The 20621-nt window shown below is 43.1% G+C and overlaps 5 non-coding genes across 5 annotated transcripts; all 5 read right to left on the bottom strand.

Annotated features, from left to right (window-relative positions):
• Positions 1-847: 847 nt before the first annotated feature.
• On the bottom strand, positions 848-929 carry trnal-aag (transfer RNA leucine (anticodon AAG)). Its single transcript has one exon. It is a non-coding gene; the product is annotated as a tRNA-Leu (tRNA).
• A 1340-nt stretch (positions 930-2269) lies between these two features.
• On the bottom strand, positions 2270-2351 carry trnal-aag (transfer RNA leucine (anticodon AAG)). The gene has a single exon. It is a non-coding gene; the product is annotated as a tRNA-Leu (tRNA).
• Positions 2352-3218: 867 nt separating this feature from the next.
• On the bottom strand, positions 3219-3300 carry trnal-aag (transfer RNA leucine (anticodon AAG)). The gene has a single exon. It is a non-coding gene; the product is annotated as a tRNA-Leu (tRNA).
• Positions 3301-6903: 3603 nt separating this feature from the next.
• On the bottom strand, positions 6904-6985 carry trnal-aag (transfer RNA leucine (anticodon AAG)). The gene has a single exon. It is a non-coding gene; the product is annotated as a tRNA-Leu (tRNA).
• Positions 6986-7376: 391 nt separating this feature from the next.
• On the bottom strand, positions 7377-7458 carry trnal-aag (transfer RNA leucine (anticodon AAG)). Its single transcript has one exon. It is a non-coding gene; the product is annotated as a tRNA-Leu (tRNA).
• Between the last annotated feature and the right edge of the window lie 13163 nt (positions 7459-20621).

The following is a 20621-nucleotide window of genomic DNA, read 5'->3' as shown; positions in this document are numbered from 1 at the left end:
TCGCTACGACCGGTGGAAAAGTTTCTTTCCATTCCTTTTTTCGCCTTCCACCTTCCGGAAATAGAGGCAACGCTACCACACTAAGCCCTTTGCAGTGTAAAACTGGCTGTTTCCATCCTTTTGCCTACTAAATGCTTTCCAATTTTATTTTATTTTATTCAAGTGATTTTCCTGTTTTGAAGTAACTTCACTGTGATTGTAAACTATTGGTGTCCCTGCTTCAACACGGTGCATCTGTAAGAAAGGAGCAGAGGCCGTGACAGGCTTTCAGCACCGACTTGGCTAAAAAGCAAGGAATGTAAAAGCGGCTGAATTTGGACGTTCATGCAGCATCACTTTGCACAGCCACAGCAGTCTTCCAAAAGGATGTACTGGCAGCGGTGGGATTCGAACCCACGCCCCCGAAGAGACTGGTGCCTTAATCCAGTGCCTTGGACCGCTCGGCCTTGCTACCCTGTGTGCCTACGCTCTCCTGCTCGCTACGGCCGGTGGAAAAGTTTCTTTCCATTCCTTTTTTCGCCTTCCACCTTCCGGAAGTAGAAGCAACGCTACCACACTAAGCCCTTTTCAATGAGTAAATCTGGCTGTTTCCATCCTTTTGCCTACTAATTGCTTTCCACTGTTATTTTATTCAAGTGATTTTCCTGTTTTGAAGTAACTTCACTGTGATTGTAAACTATTGGTGTCCCTGCTTCAACACGGTGCATCTGTAAGAAAGGAGCAGAGGCCGTGACAGGCTTTCAGCACCGACTTGGCTAAAAAGCAAGGAATGTAAAAGCGGCTGAATTTGGACGTTCATGCAGCATCACTTTTTGCGCAGCCACAGCAGTCTTCCAAAAAGATGTACTGGCAGCAGTGGGATTCGAACCCACGCCCCCGAAGAGACTGGAGCCTTAATCCAGCGCCTTGGACCGCTCGGCCATGCTACCCTGTATGCCTACGCTCTCCGGCTCGCTACGACCGGTGGAAAAGTTTCTTTCCATTCCTTTTTTCGCCTTCCACCTTCCGGAAGTAGAAGCAACGCTACCACACTAAGCCCTTTTCAATGAGTAAATCTGGCTGTTTCCATCCTTTTGCCTACTAAATGCTTTCCAATGTTATTTTATTTTACTCAAGTGATTTTCCTGTTTTGAAGTAACTTCACTGTGATTGTAAACTATTGGTGTCCCTGCTTCAACACGGTGCATCTGTAAGAAAGGAGCAGAGGCCGTGACAGGCTTTCAGCACCAACTTGGCTAAAAAGCAAGGAATGTAAAAGCGGCTGAATTTGGACGTTCATGCAGCATCACTTTGCGCAGCCACAGCAGTCTTCCAAAAAGATGTACTGGCAGTGGTGGGATTCGAACCCCCGCCCACGAAGAGACTGGAGCCTTAATCCATCGCCTTGGACCGCTCGGCCATGCTACCCTGTGTGCCTGTGCTCTTCGGCTCGCTACGACCGGTGGAAAAGTTTCTTTCCATTCCTTTTTTCGCCTTCCACCTTCCGGAAGTAGAAGCAACGCTACCACACTAAGCCCTTTTCAATGAGTAAATGTGGCTGTTTCCATCGTTTTGCCTACTAATTGCTTTCCACTGTTATTTTATTCAAGTGATTTCCCTGTTTTGAAGTAACTTCACTGTGATTGTAAACTATTGGTGTCCCTGCTTCAACACGGTGCATCTGTAAGAAAGGAGCAGAGGCCGTGACAGGCTTTCAGCACCGACTTGGCTAAAAAGCAAGGAATGTAAAAGCGGCTGAATTTGGACGTTCAAGCAGCATCATTTTGCGCAGCCACAGCAGTCTTCCAAAAGATGTACTGGCAGCGGTGGGATTCGAACCCAAGCCCCCGAAGAGACTGGAGCCTTAATCCAGCACCTTGGACCGCTTGTCCACGCTACCCTGTGTACCTACGCTCTCCGGCTCGCTACGACCGGTGGAAAAGTTTCTTTCCATTCCTTTTTTCGCCTTCCACCTTCCGGAAGTAGAAGCAACGCTACCACACTAAGCCCTTTTCAATGAGTAAATATGGCTGTTTCCATCCTTTTGCCTACTAATTGCTTTCCACTGTTATTTTATTCAAGTGATTTTCCTGTTTTGAAGTAACTTCACTGTGATTGTAAACTATTGGTGTCCCTGCTTCAACACGGTGCATCTGTAAGAAAGGAGCAGAGGCCGTGACAGGCTTTCAGCACCGACTTGGCTAAAAAGTAAGGAATGTAAAAGCGGCTGAATTTGGACGTTCATGCAGCATCACTTTGCGCAGCCACAGCAGTCTTCCAAAAGATGTACTGGCAGCGGTGGGATTCGAACCCACGCCCCCGAAGAGACTGGAGCCTTAATCCAGCGCCTTGGACCGCTCGGCCACACTACCCTGTGTACCTACGCTCTCCGGCTCGCTACGACCGGTGGAAAAGTTTCTTTCCATTCCTTTTTTCGCCTTCCACCTTCCGGAAGTAGAAGCAACGCTACCACACTAAGCCCTTTTCAATGAGTAAATCTGGCTGTTTCCATCCTTTTGCCTACTAATTGCTTTCCACTGTTATTTTATTCAAGTGATTTTCCTGTTTTGAAGTAACTTCACTGTGATTGTAAACTATTGGTATCCCTGCTTCAACACGGTGCATCTGTAAGAAAGGAGCAGAGGCCGTGACAGGCTTTCAGCACCGACTTGGCAAAAAAGCAAGGAATGTAAAAGCGGCTGAATTTGGACGTTCATGCAGCATCACTTTGCGCAGCCACAGCAGTCTTCCAAAATATGTACTGGCAGCGGTGGGATTCGAACCCACGCCCCCGAAGAGACTGGAGACTTTATCTAACGCCTTGGACCGCTCGGCCACACTACCCCGTGTCCCTGCGCTCTCCGGCTCGCTACGACCAGTGGAAACGTTTCTTTCCATTCCTTTTTTCGGCTTCCACCTTCCGGAAATAGAGGCAACGCTACCACACTAGGCCCTTTTCAATGAATAAAACTGGCTGTTTCCATCCTTTTGCCTACTAAATGCTTTCAAATGTTATTTTATTTTATTCAAGTGATTTTCCTGTTTTGAAGTAACTTCACTGTGATTGTAAACTTTTGGTGTCCCTGCTTCAACACGGTGCATCTGTAAGAAAGGAGCAGAGGCCGTGACAGGCTTTCAGCGCCGACTTGGCTAAAAAGCAAGGAATGTAAAAGCGGCTGAATTTGGACGTTCATGCAGCATCACTTTGCGCAGCCACAGCAGTCTTCAAAAAAAGGTACTGGCAGCGGTGGGATTCGAACCCACGCCTCCGAAGAGACTGGAGCCTTAATCCAGCACCTTGGACCGCTCAGCCACACTACCCTGTGTGCCTATGCTCTCCAGCTCGCTACGACCGGTGGAAAAGTTTCTTTCCATTCCTTTTTTCGCCTTCCACGTTCCGGAAATAGAGGCAACGCTACAACACTAAGCCCTTTTCAATGAGTAAAACTGGCTGTTTCCATCCTTTTGCCTATTAATTGATTTCCACTGTTATTTTATTCAAGTGATTTTGAAGATCCAAGATGGCGCCGCACATGGCTGCTTCAGTGCTTGGCTCTCCAGTGTTTGTACTGTTTTTGTTCGTTTTTCCTGTTTTTTGTCTAACAAACACGATCAGTTTCACCAGGGATGAACTGCTGAACATTCGGCAGAACACACCATATGATATTTTTCTGGATTTCTATTATACAGACGTTTTACTGAACATTGTTATCGGAGGAGCAGCGGCGCTGATCAAGCGCTTCAAGACGCGCAGACGGGGAAAGCGAGCGGGAGCGCTCGTCAGACTCAGGAAGCGCGGATTTCGAACGCCGTTGCCTAGCATCCATCTCGCAAATCTCCGCTCTCTACCCAACAAAACGGACGAACTCCTTCTGCTCTCTCGGACAAATAAGGATTTCTCTCACTCTGCTGCTCTGTGTTTCACGGAAACCTGGCTGAATGACGCCATACCGGACAGCGCACTCCATCTGCCGGGCTTTCAGCTGTTCAGAGCGGACCGCGAAGCAGAATCAACGGGGAAATCGCGCGGCGGCGGGACATGCTTTTACATCAATGAACGGTGGTGTACAGATGTAACTGTATTAAAGAAGATGTGCTGTCCTGATCTAGAAACGCAGTTTATCAACTGCAAGCCGTTCTATTCGCCGCGGGAGTTTCACTCGTTCATTCTGGTTAGTGTTTACATCCCTCCTCAAGCGCAAGTAAGTCTGGCTTTACAGAAACTCGCTGATCAGATCACAGACACAGAACAACAACACCCGGACTCTGTTTTAATCATTCTTGGGGACTTTAATAAAGCCAATCTCTCCCGTGAACTGCCAAAATACAGACAGCATGTTACCTGTCCCACCAGAGACAGTAATATACTGGATCACTGTTACACCACAATAAAGGATGCATATCACTCTGTTCCACGAACAGCTTTGGGACGTTCTGATCACTGTCTGGTTCATCTTATACCGACCTACAAGCAGAAACTTAAATCTGCTAAACCTGTAGTAAAGACTGTGAAGAGATGGACCAGCGAAACAGAGCAGGATTTACAATCTTGTTTTGACATCACAGACTGGAGCGTTTTTGAAGCTGCTACCACCGATCTGGACGAACTCACAGAGACCGTAACATCCTATATTAGTTTCTGTGAGGATATATGCATTCCTACCAGGACTTATTTAACATTCAACAATGATAAGCCATGGTTTACAGTAAAACTCAGACACCTTCGTCAGGCCAAAGAGGATGCCTACAGAAATGGGGACAGGGTCTTGTACAATCAGGCCAGGAACACACTGAACAAAGAGATTAGAGCGGCTAAAAAGACCTATGCTAAAAAGTTGGAAGACCAGTTTACTTCCAACGACTCAGTTTGGAGAGGACTGAGAGCCATCACAAACTACAAGACACCATCCCCTTGCACTGAGGCTAATCAACGACTTGCTAACGACCTGAATGAGTTTTATAGTAGATTTGAAACCCCCAACACCCACTCTGACCATCTCCCTACACAACCATTAACACCTCCTGCAATCCCCCTCTCCATACCTCCTGCTCTTCAAATCTGTGAAGATGATGTGCGCCAGGTCTTCAAGAAAAACAAAAGAAGAAAAGCACCAGGCCCAGATGGCGTTACACCAGCCTGTCTGAAAACCTGTGCTGACCAGCTGGCCCCCATCTTTTCACAGATCTTCAACAGATCTCTGGAGTTGTGTGAAGTGCCTTCCTGCTTCAAACGCTCAACCATAATCCCCATTCCAAAGAAACCCAAGATAACAGGACTTAACGACTACAGACCTGTGGCTCTAACGTCTTTCATCATGAAGTCGTTTGAAAAACTGGTTCTGGCTTATCTGAAGGACATCACTGGACCCTTACTAGACCCCCTGCAGTTTGCGTACCGAGCAAACAGGTCCGTGGATGATGCAATCAACATGGCATTGCACTTCATCCTGCAACATCTGGACAAAACAGGGACTTATGTGAGGATCCTGTTTGTGGACTTTAGTTCGGCTTTCAACACCATCATCCCAACAACCCTCCAGACCAAACTGACCCAGCTCTCTGTTCCGAGCTCTATCTGTCAGTGGATCACCAGCTTTCTGACAGATAGGCAACAGTTAGTGAGACTGGGGAAATTCATGTCAAACAGCTGCTCCACCAACACTGGTGCCCCTCAGGGATGTGTTCTCTTCCCTCTGCTCTTCTCCCTGTACACCAACGACTGCACCTCTAAAGACCCCTCTGTCAAGCTCCTGAAGTTTGCAGACAACACTACAGTCATCGGCCTCATCCAGGACGGTGACGAGTCTGCTTACAGACAGGAGGTTGAGCAGCTGGCTGTCTGGTGCAGTCTTAACAACCTGGAGCTGAACACGCTTAAAACAGTGGAGATGACTGTGGACTTTAGGAGAAACCCCCCTGCACTTTCCCCACTCACCATCATGAACAGCACTGTGACTGCAGTGGAGTCATTCAGATTCCTGGGAACCACCATCTCTCAGGACCTGAAGTGGGACAATCACATTGGCTCCATTGTGAAAAAAGCCCAACAAAGGTTGTACTTCCTTCGCCAGCTGAGGAAGTTTAACCTGCCACAGGAGCTGCTGAAACAGTTCTACTCAGCCGTCATTGAGTCAGTCCTGTGTACTTCAATTACTGTCTGGTTTGGTTCAGCTACAAAATCAGATATCAGAAGACTACAGAGAACTGTTCGGACTGCTGAAAGGATTATTGGTGCTCCCCTGCCCACCCTCCAAGAACTGTACACATCCAGAGTGAGGAAAAGGACTCAGAAAATCACTCTGGATCCCTCACATCCAAGTCACCCCATCTTTGAACTTTTGCCATCTGGCCGGCGCCTCAGAGCCGCAAATACAAGAACAGCAAGGCACAAGAATAGTTTCTTCCCCCAGGCAATCTACCTCATGAACAGTTAAATGTTTCCCACTTAAACTTATGCAAAAATGTGCAATATCCTTATATTTATTTGTTACCCCTCCATCCTAGAACATTCCTGCATCTCACTCAATCCTATCCCATTATCATTTATAGCACAATTGTTTATACACTTATTTATTTGCCAATTTGTAAATCTCCTGTAAATTAATTTTTTTTTTTTGTCTGTGTGTTGTTGTCTCTGTTTACTGGAAGCTTATGTCACTAAAACAAATTCCTTGTATGCGCAAGCATCCTTGGCAATAAAGCTCTTTCTGATTTCTGATTTTCCTGTTTTGAAGTAACTTCACTGTGATTGTAAACTATTGGTGTCCCTGCTTCAACACGGTGCATCTGTAAGAAAGGAGCAGAGGCCGTGACAGGCTTTCAGCACCGACTTGGCTAAAAAGTAAGAAATGTAAAAGCGGCTGAATTTGGACGTTCATGCAGCATCACTTTGCGAAGCCAGAGCAGTCTTCCAAAAAGATGTACTGGCAGCGGTGGGATTCGAACCCACACCCCCAAAGAGACTGGAGCCTTTATCCATCGCCTTGGACCGCTCGGCCACGCTACCCTGTGTACCTATGCTCTACGGCTCGCTACGACCGGTGGAAAAGTTTCTTTCCATTCCTTTTTTCGCCTTCCACCTTCCGGAAATAGAGGCAACGCTACCACACTAAGCCCTTTTCAATGAGTAAAACTGGCTGTTTCCATCCTTTTGCCTACTAATTGCTTTCCACTGTTATTTTATTCAAGTGATTTTCCTGTTTTGAAGTAACTTCGCTGTGATTGTAAACTTTTGGTGTCCCTGCTTCAACACGGTGCATCTGTAAGAAAGGAGCAGAGGCCGTGACAGGCTTTCAGCACCGACTTGGCTAAAAAGCAAGGAATGTAAAAGCGGCTGAATTTGGACGTTCATGCAGCATCACTTTGCGCAGCCACAGCAGTCTTCCAAAAAGATGTACTGACAGCGGTAGGATTTGAACCCACACCCCTGAAGAGACTGGAGCCTTAATCCAGTGCCTTGGACCGCTCGGCCACGCTACCCTCTGTGCTATTGCTCTCCGGCTCGCTACGACCGGTCGAAAGGCTGCCCTGAAGCTGACATGGCCGAAAAACTGCATTCTAATCCTGTTTGTGTAAAACAAACCTGATCCCTAGCCACCCTGTATACTACAGGGCCATTGAATGCTTATATCTGATTGGCTGACAAATGTATCTGAGGTGTGCAATTATTTTCTGCAAAACACAAGGCGAATGTAGTTCCAGGAAGCTCTCTTGACCACAAAACAGTTCCATATCACTTAGCATAGTAAAACTGTAATAACAGTCACAGTTTGCGCAAAAAGGTGTTGTCAGCGCTGCCCTGACGATTTTATCTGTTAGCCTATGGGTGTAGGAACTTAAAGGCTATACATGACATTTCTCACTAGTACAGCAGAAGAGTGTTTAGAGACGCACAGAGGTACGTTAGCCTAATTCACACTAGCTCTCTCTTTCTCTATCTCTCCGTATCTCTGTCTCTCTCACTCTCTTTCTAATAACTTTATTAATAACTGCATTAGAATGCTATCGATGGCTCAAGCCTCCATTACCAGCTTTAAAATTACGTTTTGGAACTAACAAAATAGGCATTTGATGAGACACGGAAGAAATAATCCTACTCACAAAAGCAGATTTAAATACAAAAACCAGACATACAGTCGTGGCCAAAAGTTTTGAGAATTACATAAATATTAGTTTTCAAAAAGTTTGCTGCTAAACTGGTTTTAGATCTTTGTTTCAGTTGTTTCTGTGGTTGTCCAGGAAAAGGCTGGTGGGACATACCATTACTTTGGAATCCTGAAGTCAATGAAGACCACTTTGGAGGCAAATAAGTGCAGTTTGGCTAATTGTGTATGCCTAGAACTTCAACCAAATGTTAATTGGTTGCCAGTATTTAAAAGTTTGTCCACCCAGTTCTGGCCCATTCTTTGAGTCATTAAGAATCCCCCCCCAGCATCAGCCATTTGTTAATGGGCTTTTCTGTGGCACCAGCCAGTCTTTTTGAGTACCTGGAAGATTTTGTGGCTGAAGTTGGGTTGTTGGAGAAAGGATTTTCATTTCAGGGAATTATGATGAGGCTCCAACTGTGCTCAGTGGTCTGTGATGCTCCAGCCAGAGATTTTTTGAAGAATGTGAAAGGGCACACAGGCTACTCAGGGTGTGAGAAATGTATGCAGGAGTGAACAACAGGGTGGTATTCCCTCAAACTGATGCCTGCCTTCGCACTGATAAAGACTTCAAAGAAATGGCTGATGAAGGGCATAATCTTGGATCTTCACCTCTGGTTTCTTTGGGCATGGTCAGTGGGTTTCCATTAGACTACATGCATCTTGTCTGCTTGGGTGTCATGAGGCGACTCTTGTACCTATGGCTAAAGGGTCCACTGGCTTGCAGGCTCTCAGGTTTACAGGTGAATATTCTCTCTGAAAAGCTCTTGAAGATCAGACAAAGTGTGCCAGTGGAATTTGCAAGAAAGCCAAGATCGTTGAATGAAGTATGCTGATGGAAAGCCTCAGAATTCAGCCAGTTCCTGCTTTAAACTGGTCCTGTGCTCCTTAAAGACTTCCTGCATACTGCAGTATACCAGCACTTCTTGCTTTTGTTTGTTGGAGTGTTCATACTGTCTAACAAGGCACTGCTTGAGGAGTACACTGACTATGCAAATGATGCACTTGTGTTGTTTGTTCAGCACTTTGGAAAGCTGTATGGTGACATGTACCTTTCCTACAATGTGCACAACCTTGTGCACCTTGCACAAGATGTCAAAGTGCATGGGAACCTGGATTCCTTCAGTGCCTTCAAATTTGAACATTTTATGCAAAAACTAAAGAGGCTTGTGGAGAGAGAGTCAGTAAAAAGTTCAGGTGTAAGGAGAGAACACACATCTGTACCTCTACCACCATGGTTTCAGTGTCCACAACAGTACACCCAATATAACTCAGAGCTCTTCACCCTTAAACTTGACCAAGCCAACAGCCATGTCTACATTCAGGGAAAGTTAGCAAAGATCAGGAATATAATTGTTAAGGAAAAAGGAGGTATACCTGGTCTACTCCACATTTGCCCATCAAGAGTCCTTCTTTGAGTATCCCACATCTTCCTCTACATTTGACATACATTTAGTAGATGGCCTCTTGGACATGACACAGCAATGTAGTATTGGACTGGTTGAGGGGAAGGTTTTCCTTATACCTCATGGGAGACAATTTTTTTTGCTGTATCTCTAATACATATGAACTGACCATTTAAACCCCATCCAACCACACACCAGAACTATCTCAACCCCTTGCCATCCTCTAGCTCTCAGCCTCTTGCTTGACTCTTTTCACAGTCTTATGCAGTATGTATTACATCTTTCTTTCTGTCTGTCTGTCTGTCTGTCTGTCTGTGAGTGGGTCTGTCAGTCCATCCATCTGTCCGCCCTGCTTGTTGCTGCCTCTCCTGATTACAAAGCTTCTTCCCCTGATCTGCACTAATTTCCTTACCTGAACAGTAAGTAGTTTCTGTAAAATGTTTTCTCTATTGTCGTGCAGGGTTTGAAGTTAACTTCTTTGCTCACTAGTCACATTCCAATTTTCACTAAGTTAAGTAAATGGGTGAGTAAGCATAAATCCATTTTAAATGCATTAAAACACACACCTGAATAACTTAAATCATCTTAAATAATCAAATAATGAAGAACATAAAATTATTTACTATTTGCTATCATTTTTTTTACATGATTCTGTATAGGATGTGATCATGATATTTCCATGAGTCTGCATTCACACAGCACTGTGGCTTGTTTGTTAAGAGTAGCTTTGTTCTGGCAGAAGGATGAAGGGGGTAAGGATTAGGGAGGGGTGCATTTAACAGCTTGATGAACAGTCACTGTGTTGTGGTGTCATGTAGGCATTATGGAGGTTTTTTAACATTTTGTAATGAAAAGTGAGTTAGTTTTCATAAAGTAAATGCTGTTCTGTACATGTCATGACATAAACTAGTTGTGAGAGATTTTTTCTGGTGTAAGACACTATGAATCATACAAGAACATGGGTAGTATTTTTATACCGAACTAATTACTAATTAAAGTACACTTTTTTACTGTGTTACATATTTTCTATTAGGTGATTATGTACCTGATCTGGAGACAATTAACTGCACGGGTGCTCTGCGAATCAGGAGACATTAGACTTGTAATCGGGTCTTGAAATTTAGGCCCGACAGGACCCGAGCCTAACAGATTTCGGCCAGAGCCTGACAAGTACATTTTGATTGACAGCTTTTTAAAAGCCAGAACCCATTTACAGCCCGACATTATTCAAATATGCGCACACATACAGGTCTTTTGCCTTTTGTCAAGAATGAGTCATTTATACATGTTCTAACATAATTCATGCATGAATAATGTAGGCGGCCACTTGTAAGTTGGAACAAAGAAATAAAATAAATCCTCTGTAACATCGTAACATCTCAGCACTCTAAATAGACCTAGGCATACACTTAGCCTATAAATACACCAATGCGCCAATAAAAATTAATCTTTCATAACAAATTAAATTAAGATTAAAATCTAAATTAAAATAACGAAATTAAAATAAAGACAATGCCGGATTTGCTTCACCACTAGCAGCTGTCCCTTACGAAAAATAACCATGGTTTTATTATAGTAAAACTGTAGTAACCCATGGTTTTTTGGCGTGTTGACTACCATTTGTAGAACCACAGATTTACTACAAATACCATGGTTAAACTACGGTTAATATAGCAAAACCATGGTTAATTTGTAGTTACCATGGTTAAACTATAGTAACCATGGTTTTTTTGTTTTATTTGTAGTAAAACCATGGTTAATTTTCGTAAGGGTAATTTAATAAAAAAATAAGGCCAACCTTAGCCTATATACCCTGTCTACATTATGCATTTATGACTTAATTAATATTTAGTTATCATTTGAAAAACCTTTACTCACCAAGGTTAGGCTACATGTTTTTGTGGAGGATGGTACATCCAGCAACATAACCCACTGGCTCATTATTCTCAATATAAACATAGTCATAACTTTTCCACACTTCAGACTTTGCTTTAGTTGCTGGTGCCACCAAAACATAATCACCAGAGGCAAGCCTCTGTTTCACCTACTCATACATTTTCACATCGTTCTTGCTCTAATTGAAACACATCACATGACCACTTATTTGTGTAGTGCAGGCCCAATCCCGGCCTGAGCCTGTTCAAAATTATATGAATTAAACCCAAACCCGACGAGTTCAGGCAAAGATCTTCACCTCTAGCCTACATATTGTCCTGATAGTGTTAGAGTGGAAGTGAAGCAGTCAGTGAAGTTTACATTATTAGGGCCCAAGCCACTAAGGTGCAGGGCCCTATTGATTTCCTTAGGATTATTATTAGGGCCCAAGCCACAAAGGCACAGGGCCATTTTGTTTTTCTAAGGATTTTTTTTTCAAAACAACCCCGGTACTGCAAGATTGTGGTGCCCTTGCTCTAAAAGCTTTAACAAAACATCATATTTACTTTAAAATGGTTACATTAATTGTGTTATTTTTTTATTAAAGTTTACTGACTGCTTCTTTTCCACTTTAACTACTATCACTACATCTACCTATACTATGGCTACATCTAAACAGTTTATGTTATAGTTGAATAGTTAACACCCTAAATGTTGCTCACATATTCAATTAACAAAATACAAGAAAAGTGGGAAAAGTCATGTGTAACATCAGACCTAAACACAGACAAATGACGTTACAACTGTACGACAACAAAGGAAGTAAGCACATATTTCTTTGTTGAATATGAAATAATCCTCATTTTAGTCTAAATTTTGACTATCACACAAAACTTATGGAACTGTGTGGTCTTTATGGTTGAGGGAAGTGTTGTTATATTTGCTTGTACCACTTTTGATTTTATTGCATAATATTATCCATGAAAACCAAGTAATAATGGTTAATTTACTTACATAGACCAAAACGTCTCAGGTCACTATCACCCTCATCAACATCATCACCTCCATCAGAGGAAGATGACCATTTGGCAACTTTACAAGAAAATCGCCTGCCCAAAACAGCAAAATGGTTTATTCGACTCTCTTCCAGAAACCTAATAGCCCCTCCTCCCTTACCAGTGGTCTCAAGACCAAAGAGCACAGATGCCATCAGAGCTGGTAAGCTTTTTCTGATCTGTATTAAAGTAAATCACATCAAAGTCACATCTAAGACTTAACATCGCCAGACATGATACAACAGAGAATATTTTTAAGACATCAGAACGTTTAACTAAATTCTTACCAAAATCACAAATGTACACAGAAAATCACATATAATATCAGCCTACTATACTGTAGCATTGCTGATGGTATATATTTGCATGCTTTTTATACAATTTTGTTTGAACACTAGCATGTTTCAATGTCAGATAAAAAAACGTTAGTATTTGTGTAAGAAAATAGCTTTTGCTTACAGATTTTTAAAAGTCATCCCTTTTAAAAGACCCTCCCTTTAAGTAGAATCTAAAAAGTTATTTCCCAAATGTGCAGTTTCCATTTAAATGTTCACTTAAACTTGACAAATTAGACCTACATTGCTTACTTCTGCTACTGGATTTTTTTGTGAACATTTTATTTTTAAGGTTGCCTTGTTACAGAATAATAGTAATATTAATTAACTAAATGTACTTGCTATATGGTTATGGTAAGGATTAAGGTTTGGTTTAGGGTTACTGGCATGTAATTATGCATAATTAATTGTACAGTAGTAATTACACGTAACGTGTTACATAAAATTCACAAAAGGCTTGTGGTGCAGACATGCTAGTCTGATCTTTTGTAATACTTTCATTTAATAACAGTGATTTCACAGGCCCGACCAGTGTCCTCGAACAGCAACTCTTGCCCTGTTCCAGCCTGGCAACCCAGCAATATGGACTGTTCTCAATGTAAACAAAATGACATAGTGAAGATAGGGTGTATCTGAAAACTGCACTAAAGGCTCCCAGTGACAAAGACGTCGTAGTCTAATCTTTGTGTAATGTTTTTCATTTCATAATAGTGATTTCACTGGCCAGACCAGTGTCCTCAAACAGTGACCAGTGGCAAGCCAGCAATATGGACTCTTTCCAACGTAAACAAGATTACATAGTGAAAATATAGCATATGTGAAAAATCACTGACACAAGCATTTTTTGACTAGAAACAGACTGTCATACACTGAATGTAAGCATCTTTCATATATTATTAGAGTTAATAGTCCTGGTACTAGAATTCTAAATAATCTATTAATTCTAGTACCAAAATCATCCTAGTACTAGAGTTAATAGATTATTTAGAATTCTTTCATTAATCACAAACATTAGATAATTACTTTTTTATTATTATTATTTCCAAGTAACAACAGTTAGTTGGAGGCCAAACGAGGCACATCATCCAACTCCATGGCCTAATGATGGACTGGGCTTTCCTGAACATGAGCTATTTAATCCTCTTACTGTCACACACCTGGACTCATTTTGTGTGTTTTTTGCCCCTGTGACCCAGTTTCTGTCTCTATGTGGTTTGATTAGTTCCCAGGTGTGTCTAGTCATTTCCGCATGTGTTCCATGTCCCTGTTAATTTAGTCATTCCATCCACCTGTGTTTTCCCTATTATCCCTTGTATAACAGCCTTGTCCTTTCAGTTCTGTTTTGTCGGGTCTGCTCGTCTACTCGTTACTAGTTACTTGTCTACTTGTTACTTGTTACTTGTCAACTTGTCTACTTGTCCACTTGTTACCTGTTACTTGCCACTTGCCACCTGTTATTTGCTACTTACCTTGCCTATGTTTGATTTAATAAATCCTTGTTTCGTTTATCCCTCGGCTCCGTGTTCCTTCCAGCAGCGTAAGCCGTGACAGAAGACCCGACCTAAAAAGTTAAAAACTGCGTGTTTTCCCTCCGTTTTGTTTTCCGTTTTTTCACAGTCTTTTTCTTTCCGTAGTGTGTAATGGATCCTCTCTATCGCCCCGAATACCTCCTCGTCCTGCTGGAGCAGGAGGGACTTTCTCTCGAGGACCATACTAGACGGTTTCTCTTCATAGCTAATGCCACCAGCTACCCGGACCACGCGCTCCGCACCTTTTATCACGCCAGCCTGAACTCCAGGTGCAGAGCGTTGTCGCCCGAAGATGGTCCTCGGGAGGATTTCGCCGCATTCATAGAGTGGAATCTGGTGAGAAATGGGTCACCTCTCACGGTCGGCCCAATGGAGGATCTCGCCAGGTCCACTCTGGACCCAGAGCCCAGCCTACAATCTCCCCACGTTACGAGGCATAAGCCCGAGCCCACCGATGACGGAGAGCCAGAGAGCAACCCGTCAGACCAGGTGCGAGAGCCGGCGACACTGCCCACCACGAGGGAGCAAAATGTGGAGCGCCAAATGGGTCAAAATGAGGGGGTTTCCAATTCACCTATGCCAGATCCTCTGTTAAGCCCAGGACGGGCTCCTGATCCTCTGTTAAGCCCAGGACGGGCTCCTGATCCTCTGTTAAGCCCAGGACGGGCTCCTGATCCTCCGTTAAGCCCAGGACGGGCTCCTGATCCTCTGTTAAGCCCAGGATGGGCTCCTGTTCCCCCGTTAAGCCCAGGACGGGCTCCTGATCTCCCGTTAAGCCTGGACACACCTGGACTCATTTTGTGTGTTTTTTGCCCCTGTGACCCAGTTTCTGTCTCTATGTGGTTTGATTAGTTCCCAGGTGTGTCTAGTCATTTCCGCATGTGTTCCATGTCCCTGTTAATTTAGTCATTCCATCCACCTGTGTTTTCCCTATTATCCCTTGTATAACAGCCTTGTCCTTTCAGTTCTGTTTTGTCGGGTCTACTCGTTACTAGTTACTTGTCACTCGTCTACTTGTTACTTGTCTACTTGTCTACTTGTCCACTTGTTACCTGTTACTTGACACTTGCCACTTGCCACCTGTTATTTGCTACTTACCTTGCCTATGTTTGATTTAATAAATCCTTGTTTCGTTTATCCCTCGGCTCCGTGTTCCTTCCAGCAGCGTAAGCCGTGACACTTACATTGTTTGAGTCTGTGGGATCTGTTCTGTAGATGTTTACTAAAAGAAACATGCTGGAATTAACGTACTAGTTAAGGCTAGATCAGGGGTAGGCAAGTTCAGTCCTAGAGAGCTGCAGACCTGCAGAGTTCAGCTTCAACCCTAATCAAACACACCTGAACAAGCTCATCAATCCATTCAGGATTACTAAGGTACCGGCAGGTGTTTTTTTTTTTTCAGGGTTGGAGCTGAACTGTGCAGGACTGCAGCTCTCTAGGACCGAACTTGCCTACCCCTGGGCTAGGTAATATAGCTAAGAAACTTGTCACAATTTAATGTTTCATATTACTTGCTATTTGATATTATTTGTAATATGTAATAAGAAGTTTTTATAACTTTTTTGCAGAAGGAAACTAACCACTGTATTTAATTTATCCAGTGTTTTAAGACAAACAACTACTAGGTTAGATACAAAATAACATTTAATCAAGTATCTCCTTTCTCATGTTAAAACGAGTGCTGTGTCTGCCTGCATTATGTCAGGGAGCCTCTGCCCTCACAGTCACCTACGTCACCTCAGTCACCAGCCCCGGCACACACCAGATCGCACTTATCAGAGTACTGATCACCCACACCTGCAGAGACTCAATAAGCACACTATAGGGCCTTTCGCACTGCAGGAACCTTTTCATAATACCAGAACTAATTGTGGAACTACACACTTTTTGGCATTTTCACACTGCCGGAACTGGGTAAGATTTTAGTACCACACTGCCTTTTTTGAGAACCGAATTAGCTCCTATTCCGGAGCAGGTTCTTACCAGCACAACTGGTACTACCCATTACGTAAGCATACACTGATTGGCCAAAGGCATACGAAAATGCCCTCACCCGACATGATTTATAAAGGTGTCTAAACATACTATAAACATTGTCTCAACTCATTTTGCAAGTATAATGAACAGTGATAGTTGGACGCGGAAGTGCAGGCACTTGTAGCAAATGTAGCACTGGCAGTTGTCATTGGAGAATCTTAGTCCTCCTTTCTGTTCTTACAGCCGCTTTACGTATACATTGACATTCCATGTCCATTATTGTGAAACCCGCAAGACACAACAAAAACACAGTATCATCCATCCTCCTTTTGTTAACATTGTTCTTCTTTGTTTTCGTTGTTGAACGCCACGCACATATGCTGTCGCTGTCGGCCGGCTTATGTCACTTTCTAGTACACACTGTTAGTGCAAATGCTACCCTTTAAATGGTCCTAGCAAATAGTTAGCGCAAAATCGTCCTGGTACTTTATTACTGTACATTTAGTTCTGGAACTAAATCAGTGTGAAAGGCCCTTATATCCCTGGACTCTTCTCACTGTCTACAGTTCACTTGCTTGAACTAAACCTGACTTCGACCTATTACTGACCTGTTGTTTACTTACCCATAGAAGCTCCATCGATCCTATTCTCCAACGATCCTGTTCTCACCCTCCCCTGATACCTCCAATGGAGGAACCATCTATTACCCACAGCTAAGACCCGAAGAACTCTCTATCCTCTCATACTACCCTTCCTTAAGCTTGCTCTCACTGCATTGTCAAATAAAACCTCCTGTTAGCATCCTAACCTTGTGTCCCTGGCTCGTAGTGTGACAGAAGACTGGACCAGGAACACACATCTCCTTGGATCCCTCGTTTGTATCTGGGAAGGCAACGAGTGGAAGATGGCATTCATATCTGCATTCATAACTCCAGCAGGCCACTATGAATATTGGGTCAAATGGTCTAGCTCAGTGGTTCCCAAACTTTTCCATTCCACGACCCACCTAGACAAGTGTAATATATTTCACGACCCACCAAAATATTAAAAAAAAAAAAAAAACAACGAGTGAAATTACTTTAAACCTAATCTTACTTAAAATTTTTATGACAGAAATTAAGTATTTAAGAAAAATAACCATTTTATTTTAGAGTACAACTGAAAATTTCACTACAAATTTACAAGTTTTAATTTTTGTTTACTGGCGTTAAAATATGTAGTGTCCATAAAAACGTGAAGCAGGCTCACTCCAGTGAAGTGTGATCTGCGCTGCTGTGTTTTGTTGCATTCATGATCCTTCCGTGTGTGTCGGCGAGAACGGAGCACAATCCAACACTTTTTTAGAAAAGCATAAGAAGCAAAGCAGAACTATCTAAAACAGTTTGGAGATTAAAATAATTGTGAAATAGGTAAAAAAAGACCGATTGAACCTTTTAATGACATTGCTCTGAGACCTTCAAAACACGCAACGCACACGGACTTAATTGCAATTTGAAAATCACACTAAGGATATTGCAGTTCATTATTAATGTTGGTGGGCTATATCGTTGTGATGAGTGGGTTCCCAGTTCCCGCCTCCTTCTTCCTGTGATTGTGAAGATTTTAATGTTTTACACTGGTGCCGAAGCCAGGGAGGAAGGAGGGGCGCGCTGCCGAAGATCCTTCGCCGCTGGGGTGAATCCGCAGTGCCATCGAGCAGGGCGAAGGAGTCTGCCGCCGAGGGTGCTCGATGTGGTGGGCTGGAGTGAGTTGCCGGGGGGGGGGGGGGGCGAACTCACTCCAGCCCACCGCCTCGATGACTCCTTCGTGGAAAGAGGTGGGAACCGGCGGACAATCAAACAAAGTTTTAATAACCAAATAAACACAAAACAGCGCGACAGCCCCTCTCGGATGACTGCCGTGCACAAATAAAAAACAAACACAAAATAAAACCCAGGCCTGGTCCTCTCTCGTCCTTCACTGTCATCGCTCCTCTTTTGTATCTTTCCGATCTCCTCCGTGGTTCTTGAGACCGGTGAGTGTTGCTCATTTCCCAATCACTCCACCGGCCTAGCTCTGTTCCCATGGCACTAGGCCCCGCCCCACTCGTCACATTCGTGCAGCCCTAGACTGAACTGTGTTAGTGTCTGTGTGTCATTGAAACGCAAAATTAGCTGCAGCCAAGTGACTTTGTGCGACCCACCTTGTTCCATTCCGTGACCCACGAGTGGGTCGCGACCCACAGTTTGAAAACCCCTGGTCTAGCTAACTTACCATCTGTATTCCAAGGCTTTGTCTATATCAAAAATATCCTCTTATACCCCTGGGACATCCCCACCACGTGAAGCAGATCCTTCAGGGGCTCTGACAACATCACCTTTACCATTGCCCTATAAATATGTCTGTTTCTTGCCACAGCTTCAGGACACCTACCCTTCCTCCCCTGTTGGACTCCTTTTGGGTGGAAGGTTGCACCTTCCAAGAGTAGGAGGTACTGTCACAAGTTAACCAGCCTAGTCACGATCCCTATCGCCAGATCAGTCAACTTACCACATTAAGGACTCCAGTTCCTAGCATCCCAACTGCTTTTGCACTTGATCCCCAATCAGCACACCTGCTACCATTCACCTCATCACCTAACATATAAAAGCAGTGAGCGTTCACTCCCTTATTGTCTGGTTTCATCGTAGTTACTACAACCCAATACTTACCTGACTCTTTTTCAGAAAACTTACCTGTGTGTTCCGATTGTCTTTGTCTTCCAACAAGCCCATCCCGTTACCCCTGTGGAAAGAAAGCAACAAACTTCAGTTACCTCAGCTGTCCAGGTTGGTTATTCCATCCATATTATCATAATCATAATACTTCTTGGCGTTACAAATAAAGTAAAGGCAAAATAATAACAAGGAGGCAGAGCAAATTTATCCATAGTGGTTCTCACATAGTCCTTCTCTTAAAGACTGATCACTTAACTTATAACGCACATTATAAGGTGATGACGTAGAAGGACTACGTGAGAACAGCTATGGATGATAAATTCGCTCTGCCGCCTTATTATTTTCATGCACACTGCACTATAATGTGATGCATGCGAAATACATTTGGCTGTTAAAAAGTCTCCATCCACAAACAGATGTACAGTACATCGTCAGCAGATATTAGGTACTGGGTACGTACGTAGGTAAATTAGGTACGTAAATCTTTTGCACATAATATACATGTACATACATGGAACACACTATACTACTTATATTTATATACACATACACTTATTTATCCAAACACACATACTTAGCGTACAGTTACAATTTTTCCACATAATATACATGTACATACATAAATGCTCTTTTTAATATACCTGCCATACATTGTCAATTTGTATATTGTCAATCCTTACCCACCTATTTGTATTTTTTTGTATTTTTTATTCCTTATTGTGTTTTTTGTTCTGTCGCTGTTATGTTGCACTGCGGAGCTCTGTCACGAAAACAAATTCCTCGTATGTGTGAACATACCTGGCAATAAAGCTCATTCTGATTCTGATTCTTCTGATTCTAATTACACTTTAACAAGTAATCTGAACGGCCTATATATGTGTAATATTGTAAACGAGCCCTCACTAACTGAGTTTAATGCCACAGCTATGTTAGAATGCATCTCATTCTTGTTTCAGTGGCGGTGCATCGAGCTCATCATGAGGCGCGGTCCGGAGCGCTGTATGACTGATGCATCAGTTCAATTCAACTTTACTCCAATTATATCGACTAACCTGTTTTGAATACTTTATATTTAACATGTTCGTTTATGCCCAATATTAGTGTTAAACTGCTGCACTGTAATGAAATCTAATATTGATTTTCACCGTTGGCTGATTTTGCAGAACATTTATACCGATAACTTCCGTGCGCAGATTCAGCAAATTCGGCAAATTCGATTAGATGAACTACCTGTTTTAAAGGTCCCGTTTTTCGCGCTTTTTTGATGCTTTGATTGTGTTTACAGTGTGCAATATAACATGTGTTCATGTTTCGTGTTTAAAAAAACACAGTATTTTTCACACAATTCACCTATCTGTATTCCGTAAAAATGGGCTGATGACTTCCTTGTTCTATAAAGTCCCTCCTTCAGAAATATGTAACAAGTTCTGATTGGGCCAGCGGTTCCTGTGTTGTGATTCGACAGCAGGTGAGCGCAGGCTGTCCTCCTGGAAATGTGATTGGACTCATTTTGAGAAGCAAGCGGGCAGGAGCATGTGCTGGAGATGTACTTATAATCACAGGAGTGTTTTTACTCACGAGATGCGCATGAAAATCGCATTCGATTTTTTTGCACAGTCCTAACA

Source organism: Carassius carassius, chromosome 1, assembly GCF_963082965.1.
Source record: "Carassius carassius chromosome 1, fCarCar2.1, whole genome shotgun sequence".
Lineage (NCBI taxonomy): Eukaryota > Metazoa > Chordata > Actinopteri > Cypriniformes > Cyprinidae > Carassius > Carassius carassius.
This window is presented reverse-complemented; position numbering and strand designations above follow the sequence as displayed.